The following is a 12,021-nucleotide window of genomic DNA, read 5'->3' as shown; positions in this document are numbered from 1 at the left end:
AAAAAATGCAAAATCTCTTTTATTATCTGATGAAGTTTAGATTTCAAAAACAGAGAAAAGAGAACACTTAGTTCTACCCTCCTATAGGAACTTTGCATCTTTCTATATGTATATTTTAGAGAATAAAAACACAAAATCTATCACAGCTTGTGCAGGCAAGCTATGAAACTAAACTGCTTTTGCCTTAGCTTCAGAGGGAAGAAAACAGAAAAAGTGGAACATAAAAAGATCATTATCTGGATTTTTTTAAAACAAATTTCACTTGTGCATGTCATGTTGGTATTACATCTTTGATACCCCATATTTTCCATAATAACTCAGTAAAATCCTGATGCCATGATGCCACATAAAAATGGCACCAACATTTATTACATTTGTTTAACAATGCATTACAGCCTATGTCATACCAGTTCTCTTTAAGGAGGACTGAGTTCTTTTTTTTTAAAGAGAGAGAAAAAACACACAACTGAATTTTTCTAGCCTTAGATTTAGTATTTTATATTCAGAGGAAATCAAAAATAAAACTAAAGAATTTACAAATGAAAACAAAACAAAGTATTTATTTTTCTCCTGTCTTTTTCTAGCTGTTCATTTAACATTCAAGTAGTATTTTTTTTCAAAGTTGCTGTAGGAGCCTTGTACACCTCCATCCCTGAGCGTTTTTTACCAGCCCTCTTCTCCCGTATGCTCAGAGATCCAGCACCTGCCAACACAAATTCAGCCACCATCTATCTCTGTGCTGATGACTCACAGGTTTGTCCCCCCACCTGAGAACTGCCTTCAATTCCAATTTTAGCTGCTTCTTGGACACTGCCTTCAGCTGAAACTTAGTGTGGTGAAAACAAAGTTCTTGACCTGACCTGCAAGGCTGTTCTTAATGCCTACTTTCAGAGTGTGCACACTGGCACAATCTGGCTGGAAACCTAGACACTGTTTTTCATTGCGTTTTCTCTGGGTTCTCATAGACTTTGGCAAGACTGTACGGAAGATGTGCCAATTTTTTCTGCATGCAATTACAAATATGTCCCATCTATCCATACAGCCAAAATTTATCCAAGCTAATATCCTTTTCTTTTAATTACTGTGAGGCTGAGAAAGCATAATTCACTGCATGTATTAGTTCAGCATGGTGCTGCAAAGAATCAGTCTGTTATTTTGATCATTTCACCTCTCTCTCTGCATTCCCTGCAGAGAGCCTGGACTACTGCAGGCGTAACTCCCCTGTCCTTTGAAATCCTTTCACAGCTGTGCAGCACTCGATGTCAGTGTTCTGGTTGAGACTAGAGCTTCCCAGCACTAGAAATAAACCCTGCTTCTCCATAATTAAAAAGGTGAGGGTGAAGAAAAGAAATGGTAGTTGAATTTTGTATTGCATAATCATCATGTCGTAAAACAAGCAAGCAAACAAACAAAACCCTCACGCGGATATATCTAGAATACCTTATTCAGTTCATAATCTCCATTTTAAAAAGAAAAGATCATCACCACTAGAAAAATACTTCAGAACAGACTGTTTTACATCAGTATTTCCTAATTAATTTTTTTAAAGCTTCACAGTTATAATAATTATGTGAAGTAAATAACTATACATATAGTAAAACAACGACCTAATTTTCATGGGCTCAGCGCAAAACTCAACTATTACAATTTTCTTCAGGCCTGGTTCTCTAAGCCTAGACTACTTCCCAGCCAGCCACAAGGTTTGATTCCAACAAAGCTAATGCAAGATACCGATGACATTTTAATGGGCTAGATAAACAACCAACTTAATCAGATATTAAAATTCAAGTTTTCATACTTTTTGCTTTAAATTTAGCACCAATATCTCATCCCCTATGCAGCATACTGATAAAAACAACATACTCACTACTTAGAGCTGACAACTTGATTATTCCCACTGAGCACAGAAGTCATTAAGATGTTGCATTTATTTCTTTTCTTCTCCCCTATTAATAGATCATACATGTGATACAATAATTCATCTTGAACACTTATTAGGCTTATTCCCTTCTATCCTAGCATTGGTCTTTGTCTGTTTGACAAATGACATGTTATTTCTAAGCTTCCTCATTAAAAAGTTTAACAGGAAAAGTTCTGAGAGCACAGTTAAAAGCTCTCTTTTTTATCAGTGTGCTCTTCTCTCTCCACCACAAAAATCCCTGCTGCAAAACAGACCCCATGCTTACAGATTTCTGTATTTTTCCTCTCAGCACTGACATTAACTTTTTCTCTCTTCAGCCACCAATTTACACTAAACAAAAACTGCATCATCTCTGAGTTCCCTTCTCTTTCTCATTAAAATGAATTGAGGAATGGTTTCAATGGTAATTTGCATGGAGAAATGGAAACAGAACATGAACAAACCAAACTGAATGTTTTATTTGCCTTTTACAAAGACCTCTCATACACATAAACCCCACATTTTAAAAATTATTAAAGAGGTATGAAATAACTGGCACAAATGTGACTGCTTTTGAGTCAGAAACAGCTAAAATGGAGCATTTTGATGATAAGCAATAGCAGTTCAGAATATGTGCTACTACATTATGCCAGCCACCTTGTTCCACTTTGATCCCACACACAGGCTGAGAGAAAAAAATGAACTTCCACACACTCAGGCCAAGAACCAAGGAGAGTGGACCATGCAAATCAGGAGTAAAGCTGAGCTACCTAAACAACAATGGTGAAAATAAATACCTCTAGCTACAGCAGCAGTAATATAGCTAGAAATACATCTGCAAATGTAGAAATAGATCAGTGAATTAATTACTTGTTTTGCTTATCATTTTCCATTAATGAACTCACTATCTTCTTCTAACCTATTCAGAATAGAAATAGGAACCTATTCCTATTACAGGGGAAAAAGCAAAATGAAGTACTTATACTAAACAATTCAAGTCTGTTGGAACTTTACATAAAAAGCATATAAGGATCTTACTGTAAATGGAAAAAAACCCCAGTAAATTGCAGGCTGTAATATTTTGGCTTTAAAAACCCAAATTGCATAGCCTAATAGATTCACCTTCTTATAAACGACTGAATTTATGAAAGATGTATCACATAAGAATTAATAAAATAGGAGAGGGAAGCTTACTAAAATAATTTGATTCTGTCCAATCGAATAGATTCTTCATAAAACATTAAGAGTCTAAGTGTACTTAAAACATACTTCATTTTCCTACTTACACAAAGGAAGAAAGCTCTCTCTCTTTGAATTCTATGCCCCAAGAATGTCATTAAATGAAAAATAAATTTCATATGGATGGATGAATTTGGCATTAAAATGTCGGCAATGACTGTTAATGTCATTACTCTGCCATATTTTATGAATCAAAAGTCTCCAAAAGAAATTTGCAACTTCTCTCCCACCACAAGCAAACTTGTTTTAAAAAAACCAAGCCTTTCAAGAGAAATGAAAAATAAATCTAAAGGTATAAGAACAGTAAATTATTTTTAATAGGTAATAATTCTGTATTATTGTCCTCTGTAAATTAACCAGCACAATTTACAGTGTTGAGTCATTGTTCCAATACCACTCTGAGGTCATTCTTTGACAAGACAGTAAATAAAGTTTAGATTTGACAGGTTGATTTTTTATCGGAAGGCTTTATGCCAAATAGTTCCTGTATTTCCTCCCACAGTAGGCATTAAGTTAGCGCAAATGATATATTGTATACTCTTATTAACTTAAGAAATGTGATAGCTTGGCTGCCTGATCGAAGCTACATTAGGGGATGATCTGATAGTAAATCTGATCCAGGATCAGTGGTCACAAAACCACTTCCTTGGTAGTTCCTACAGTAATAGCATTGGTGGTGATAGGCTGGATCAGCCAACACAGAATAACAGTGACTGACAGGACTTTCTTACAAATACAGGCTCTGTCAGAAATACAGAGGAGTACTGTATCAAAAACTATTTTATTTTTCAACACCTAATGTTAATAACCCAATATAAAGGCTGCTGATTTGGGGATGGCTACTACATCTTTAAAAACATAATCCTTGACTTCACTTTTGTCATAGAATCACAGAATCATTAAATATGGAGAAGGCCTCTAAAATCATCAGGTTCAACCTTTAACCTACTACTGCTATCTCCACCATTATACCATGTCCTTAAGTGCCAGCTCCACACTTCTTTAAACACTTTCAGGGATGGTGATCTCACCACTGCCCTAAGGCACCCTTTTTCAGTGTTTGACAACCCCTTCAGTGAAGAAATTTTCCAATCTAAACTTTCCCTGACACAATTTAAAGCCATTTCCTCTCGTTCTATCACCTATTACTTGGGAGAAGAGACCAACCCCCAGGGAGTTGTAGAGTAATAATGTCTTCCCTGAGCCTTCTTTTCTCCAGGATAAACACCCCCAGCTCCCCACAGGACTTGTGCTCCAGACCCTTCACCAGCTCCATTGCCCTCCTCTGGACTGCTCCAGCCCCTCAATGTTTCTGTTGTAGTGAGGGGACCAGAACTGGACTCAGGATTCGAGATGCAGCCTCACCAGTGCCAAGTACAGAGCGATAATCACTGCCCTGGCCCTGCTGGCCACACTGTTGCTGATTTCCTTGTGGTTTGGCTTCCAGTCTCCTACCACTCTAACAAAACAAACTGAGGTAAGCATTATAACAGATAAATGTAGGTTAAAAGTTTAATTATCTGATCTTCAGCACAAAAAAACCCCAAACCTAAAAACTGGAAATATAAAACATTGTTTTTAACTTCTCATAACGTCTGCCCATGGCCTTTATTGAATACCTACTTGAGAAAAGTCATATATTCTTATTTTGATCTTCCTTTGTTAATGATTTTCTGACACTCTACAAGACTCTCTTCAACTGACTCCTCTTTTTAAGACCTTGTCTATAACATTTCTGCTACACAAAACATGCATTAATTTTACAGTCAAATCCATATTGTTCTAGTACACAGTGCAATTAAGTTCTGGTTGAATGATACAAGTGCAAAGTTGAAGGACAATTTAGCAGACTGCCACTGCAAGCAATGACCTAACAAGGTCATAAAAAGTATTTCAGAATGTTCATTAAAGCTTTTCAAAAAGATATTGTACCAAACAAACACCTACATGTCAATTTGACCTATGGCTTTAAGCTCTCTTGATGTTCACTTATCTTCATACTGACCAAGTGAGGAAGACATACTTTTCTCTGCAACCTCAGGTGGTACCTGCAGCAGCTTGTCTTGTACACCTCCAAATCTAAGAGCACTAAGCTGAAACTGAAACTTATTTAAACTTTGAAGTTCACTTAGCTACTACCCAAACCAGTGAAGCACAAGATTTTAACACTGTCCTTAATGTTCCACATTTTTTCTAGCACTGAAGCCTGGGGTAAACCAGATCTGAACTAAAACAAAACAAACAAAACCAAACAAAACCCACACCCAAGCAAACAAACAAAATAACAACAAAATCCAACCAAAAACCCCACACACAAAATCAACCAACCCACACTCCCTACTCCCAAGAAAAAAAAAATTATCACTCCCTGCTCTTTTTAGCTGTTTAGAAGAGAAGGAACTAAACACAGTATGCAGAGCACTCTGTGTGCTTTCTTATTGACAAATGCTCAGGCAAAGAAGTCTTTGAAGAAACAAGTGTCAAGTAAAGATAACACTGATCAGCACTGGTGGACAGCTGTGATGGTAGCTTGAACAAACTGAGCAGATCTTAGCATGCACACTATAAGAAGACTGCAAGTCAGTAAGCACCCTGACAAAACAGCACCTTATATATCAGTAGCAGAGTCTTTAAATTATATCCTTTTGCTACCCTTGCAGACTTGCTTGCACCCACGCCACAAACAGCCATCTCTGCAATTGTGCTGGCAATTGTGGGAGCCAAAAAGCCCTACAGCACCAAACCAAACCTTTTCAGCTATTTTGGAGGTTACTTTGTAAGTTATTGGTGGTTGGGGTGGGGGGTGTTTGGTTAGTTTTTGCATTTTTAATTTAAACAGCAACATTTTGCTGATTTAAATACAGCATGGTTCTACAAACAGCTGCATTCTGATCTATATCACAGAATGCCTATATACATCTAACCCTGAAGAGGTGAGTGAGGGCATAGCAAGAATTTAAGCCAACTTTGTGAAACTACATGAAGACTTCCACACTAGAAACAGCTTCAGAAGTTTCTGCCTCAGGTGCTCATTCATATCTTCACAGCATCAGTACATCGCCCCCTCAACACTGCCAACACAGTGCTCGTGGGACAGCATTTTAAAATTAATTAGTTACCATTTTAGAATAATCTATTTTTGCAGGGCTTGATCAGATCACTTCCTTATCCGGTTTCAAAGCACAGCTCCACAAATAGCAGTGCCATCGAGCACAGGGAAGGGAAGCGCGCAGCAGCACAACACAGCAGTTCCCTGGCCAGTTGTCCCCTCAGCCTTGGCACAGCAAAGCAGAGAGGTCTCAGTAGCAGGGTGAACAAAACTGCCCCTTCTTACAGCCATTCCTGAGGCAATATTTTCACCCTCCACTCCTTCCTTTGATTCAACTCAAACACTGGGCAGTAATGCCCTACCCCTGCGCCACTTCTTCCACGGAAGGACACAACCCCAGAGCCCAAGCAGCAGTGCAGTCTAACCTCCTCTCTGCCCCACAGGACAAGTTCTGCTCTCTTTTCACAGGCCTGGTTTCCCAGGGAGGAACCCTCCTTGGCACCCCAGACCATTTCCTTCTAGAAGGAGGCATGGAAGGATTGAAAGCCAAGCAGCTTCCAGCAGCTTTGTCCCAACAGGCCCAGAAACACGCTCTGCCTGCAGAGTAACTGACTGACACATCTGGCCTCAGGAGACAGGCACAATTGTTGCTGGAGAAGGGCTCTTCTGCTCCCTGTCACGGAGCAAGAGAGCAACAGGGCTGCCCTAGCCAACACAGCCTGCTCCACCTGAGCTCCACAGGCTGCAGCCCTTCCTTAGAGCACTGGCATTGCTCCTCCTCCACTACAGTGCCAGAATATCTTATAAAGGAGTCCCTATTAAACATACAAGCACAGCAGCATTAACAAATTCAGTTTCAAGATTTGCTTTTGTTTACGTTGCAGCTTGAAGACTTCATGCTCCTCTTACCTCCTGCTCCCCACATGGCATTTCAGTAACAGAACAATGTTGACGTGTGAGAAGCTGCTAAAAACACTGACACAAACCTAAAATGGCAAGACTCTGTTTCCAAAATAACACATTGGAAACAAAACAATTCTAATGATCACCTTTAGTAACTTCAATGGGTAGACTTGAAGGGTTACATCAAAACGAATCAGAAAACTGTTTTCTGAATTAGCTTGAACCATCACCAATGCTACTTAATTTTTGACAGTGTTTTGTGCAGAACAGTTTTTGTTCACTCCTCCTACCATTTACTTGTCATGTTTAGTTAGAAATTCTTGTACTAGTGTTTTGTAATCATTAAATTCCTTACATGCTGCTTTCAAATTTGCTACAACTAGAACAAGTAAAACCACCTTTTAAATATAGCATAAACATTCAGGGAAAAAAAGGCCCAACAACTAGGAACCAAACTCATCAGAGGCTTTCCCTACCCTGCTGATAGCATGGCTGATTGGTTTTCAAAAAGATTGTTGTTCCTTCCCCTCCTACCTGAGAAGGGCAAACTATACTGACTGGCCATGAAAAGTCATCATTCTAGCTAAACTCCATCAGCTTTTACACATTTATATCAAAAGGCAGGCAACACCTCAGTTAGAGCTTCTAGCCACAGACTCAAATTCAGCTCAAACATTAATAGCATTAGCTGGCACTCAAACCAATTTCAGAGATGGACAATGCACCTTCCACAGGTTGCCTCCTAAGAACATGCAAAATAAAATTAACAGCAGGCAAAACCCAATGGCTCAGAGCTTCAAGGGCCTTCCCAGCAACAAGGGCCTTCACTAGGAAAAGAAGTCCAGCCTGACAGAATGGCCACAAACGTGGAGATCTGAGTCCTGACATCCACATTCAGATTTAGTATTGACCTCATTCATGACAAGGTGTTTTCCTCTAAGCTGTTTCACATGTGAAGTAGTAAAACATGTTTTCTACAGAAGACCAAATACTACAACATTTTCCTTGTAAATTTCAATAGAACGAAGACAGAAAATGTACTGCAAGCCATTCTAATACAAAAATTGAAAGGGAAACCCTATCTATTAACTTTAGAAAAAATCATCTAAAACATAAGAGAATTGAGTTTATTTTATAGCTAGAAAGCATGATAAGGCATTATCTCTCAACATCCTTTATGCAACAGGTAATGAATGACCTTTGGCATTGTCATTAACAGGGATTAATTCATGAGGTCACAGCATGTGAACAAGGTTGTGATTATAGTGAGCAGACTTGCATCTGGAAAACAAGTCAGTTTATTATTTCAAAATACCAGAGGTCAAGTGAAAAGCTTCCTGCAAAATTAACTGTTGAATGCTACAGATTTCTTTTTAATTTGGGGGTATGATGTGTACAAGTTTGTGATTTATTTAACAAACAAGATTCAGCAAACCACATGCATACACATATGTACGTATATATATGTATTATTCTATAGTATTAGAGCTAAGAAATTTTTAATCTTTCACTAGAAAGCTAAATATAGCAAAATCTGTATGTTTTCCCTTTCTTCTGATACAACTCAGAAATGTGGACATTTTTATTTATTTTTAGTAAGAAATATTGGTAAGTGAAACTTTGTATCTTGTTTCCAACAAAATTGCTTGCACAATATAAAGTTCAAAATTCTTCACAACAAAAATGTTCCCAATTTCAAAACCTCTACAGAAAACCCATTACAAAAAAAAAAAAAAGCACTGAAACCATCCAACAAAAAGTAAAATTGATGTCATTTCAATTTGCTTTAGCATTCTCAACTTTTGTTCCACTTGTAAGTTGAGCTCTGTGAGATTTGATTCTGTTCCTTATTTCTCTGTCTGTTCTTTCCAAGAACAATGCTGTCACCAATTTCCTGCTTAAAGTAAACACAATTTGCTCACCTGACTTCTTCCTGACCCGACACTATGGCAAACTTATTTCCTCCCTTTGAGATTTTTTTTCTTGTATACTCCTTGTTGTATACTCTTGTTACCACAAAGGTTCCATGCATTGTTCTTTGAGGAAGACAGTTTGTACAACAGAGTTCTACAAATATCAGCAACACCGTGTTACTAAATACCAACTGCTTTTGCTGTACATGAAAGCATAAACATTTAATTATGTTCATACTTCAACAGTAACTTATTTTTCTACAAACAATACTTAATGACGTATCAAATGAATGAATGTGTTGAAAAGGTGCTTAGCAAAATGCTGGAGAAGGCCAAAATTACCAGCTGCATAGCAGACATAAAATCACGTGTCTTGCCAAGAAGAAAACACATGGTGCTTTTATAGCAACAAAAAGTAAGGACTGCTTTGCCTAACTGTGGCAGAAATACATAGAACTAGTATTTTTTGAGAAGCATACTATGATTGTAACAAGCTCACGGGGATCAATAATGTGACTTTTGACTAGATTTAACCAATATCTCATTCCTGTTTTAAAGCAGAAGGATAATGACATATGGAATCATAGAACAGAATCATCAAAGTTGGAAAAGACCCTTAAAGACCATCAAGCCCAAATGTCAACCCAGCACTACAACTGTAACCACTGAACTGTATCGCCAGGATATAGGAACTTATAAAACTTTCGTTTTATAAGTTTTGCAAGATAAATTTTCATTAACAAAAAAGAAAAATGGCATTTTCCATGCTTGTTCATTAGGAGGAGTATTGAATGCAAGATTAAATAATTAATAATTCAAGAAACTCTGAGTTATGCTCAAAGTTAACCAAAAGAAACTCATGTGCTGGTACTCGACACAGTAATACTTATTTAGGCTATAGGTTCTCTGAGCAACAGCCTGTCAGAGGTAAGTGACATACAAAAACAGGCTGTCAAAACAAATATCCACCAGGGACAACTGCTGGTCAACACACAGGTGCTACTCATTTTTCCTGTCATGAAAACAAAGCACTAGTGAGACTGTATTTTTCCATACAGAGAAAAAGGGGAAGGGGAAAACCCACACCATAAAACTGCAACTCTTCCACCTTGATAAACGGAGACTGTCCTACAGTCTGTAGGGATTGGGAGATGGAAAAGAACAAAAACACTTTAAAACAGAAAACATGAAGTACGAGATGAAACAGTTACCAAGCAAGGATGAGAAACATCAGTCTTTATCAGAATAACAACCTCACATACTGAAACAAGGTCAACAGTAACAAGAATTCCCAACCCTTGATTGTTGGTTCTCACACTGAGGTCCATCTTTGGTACTGATTTGGTACAAACTTTCAAATTTGTTCAGGACAGCAAGCAGGCCAAGAGAGAGACACAGGCATCAGTACTCTCAGCATTACATTAATAAACATTTGGGTACCTGCCTCCTAGGGTTGTGTAGGCAACCAGGTTCTCTTCAAGGAAAAAACAGTTCAAGAGTCAGAGCTCATAAAGGGCTCCCATACCTTTACCTGCAGTAGTTCAAAACCTTGCTGCTCAGAGTAATCTGTCTCACTCCTTTGCCATGATTTGCTTTCCTATGCACCTCCCCAGCCAGACAGATGGTTGTGGCATCCATATCCCACTCTAATGACTTCCAGCAAGTGAAGCTCGCACCAAAACACCATATTGTAACCTGGTGAGAATGAGATACTGATAGAAACATCCTGTCAAAGAGTGTTTATCATAGCTCAAAACCACAACCAAGTCCACTAGAACTTGGCAGTGGACTTTCTCAGCAGATAACTGACTAGCAAAGTCAACAAGGAACGGCAGAGTGAGCAATAGATCTCAATTTTCACATCTCTCCCTGCTTAGGAACGGAATTCACTAATTCTATAGTTGTGAGAAAAAAGCACCAGAGACAGTCCTGGAAGTGAGCTTTGAAACCCATGTGCTGCCAAGGGAAATGTTAAAACCACAATACTGCAGTGTCAGGTAACAGTGTCACATCCATCATTGGGGCTTCAGAAGAGATGCAAGGGCTTAGCTCTTCTGAAATCTGAACAGAGCCCAACGTGTTATTTTTGAGGTTTTACTTAACTCAAAAGTAAATTCTATTGCAATGGAATTAAATTGAAACAACAACTGTGTTGGTTTGTCTGGCACATTTTCAAAATCACAGTTTTGAAGACAGATTTCAGTTGCTGTGTGCACTTTGCTATTACTGATTAGCATTCATGCCAAACCTTATCCAGGCCAGTCACATTGACCATAATTTGAATTGAAGGTAAAAAATCAGTTTTATTAATGAAGTGCTAATTTAAGACCAAAACCAGTATTTTCACATATTGGTCAAGTCTTACCAGTTGTGTAGGATTGTATTTCACACAAGGGATATTTAAACTACTCCAAAGAATGAATTCAAATTCATATTCTCTGACTTCTATCAATTACCAAAGGAAAGCTTAAGAATTGGCTTACGTCACTTACAGGAGAAAAATGAGTGATGGGAAAAGGAAAACAAGTTGGTCCACCAAAGGAAAATACAGACTAAGATTTATAGCTGTGCTCTGACATACCAAATGCAGGTACTCAGGCTGTGACTACTTGTACAGTCATATGGAAGAGGCAGAACAAGATTACAACTCCATGCTTCATTCATTTAAAGTACTCACAAAGATACAGCCAGAGCCCAGATTATTGTTCACTTCCTACAAAATAATTCAGTTCTAATGGGCAACAAACTGTTGAACAGAATAATAAAAACTATGCTGTAGTACCTAATTTGTTCCTCCACAAATCCAGAATTCTTTCATTGTAAAAAAGCCGTAATGTTCCAGCAAAGCAGAGATTTGTTGAAGCAGGTTTAGGCTGTGCTGTTTATCCCTTAGCAAGGGCCGAGCAATTTTATCTTCACAATCAAAATGCTAAGTTGGAGTTATTTAATGGATGAAAACGTAATACATTCCCTTCTAGAGTAATACAGATTCTGCAGCATTTGCTGCTTGCTATCGG

At 38.1% G+C, this 12,021-nt stretch overlaps 1 protein-coding gene across 3 annotated transcripts in view; it reads right to left on the bottom strand.

Moving 5' to 3' along the window:
• FAM135A (family with sequence similarity 135 member A) overlaps nt 1-12,021 on the bottom strand; it is a 79,288-nt gene that overhangs the window by 65,924 nt on the left and 1,343 nt on the right. The window lies entirely within an intron of this gene.

Source organism: Prinia subflava, chromosome 2 (genome assembly GCF_021018805.1).
Source record: "Prinia subflava isolate CZ2003 ecotype Zambia chromosome 2, Cam_Psub_1.2, whole genome shotgun sequence".
NCBI classification, from domain to species: Eukaryota; Metazoa; Chordata; class Aves; order Passeriformes; family Cisticolidae; genus Prinia; species Prinia subflava.
The sequence above is the reverse complement of the archived record's forward strand: the minus strand, read 5'-3'. Positions and strand labels throughout refer to the sequence as shown.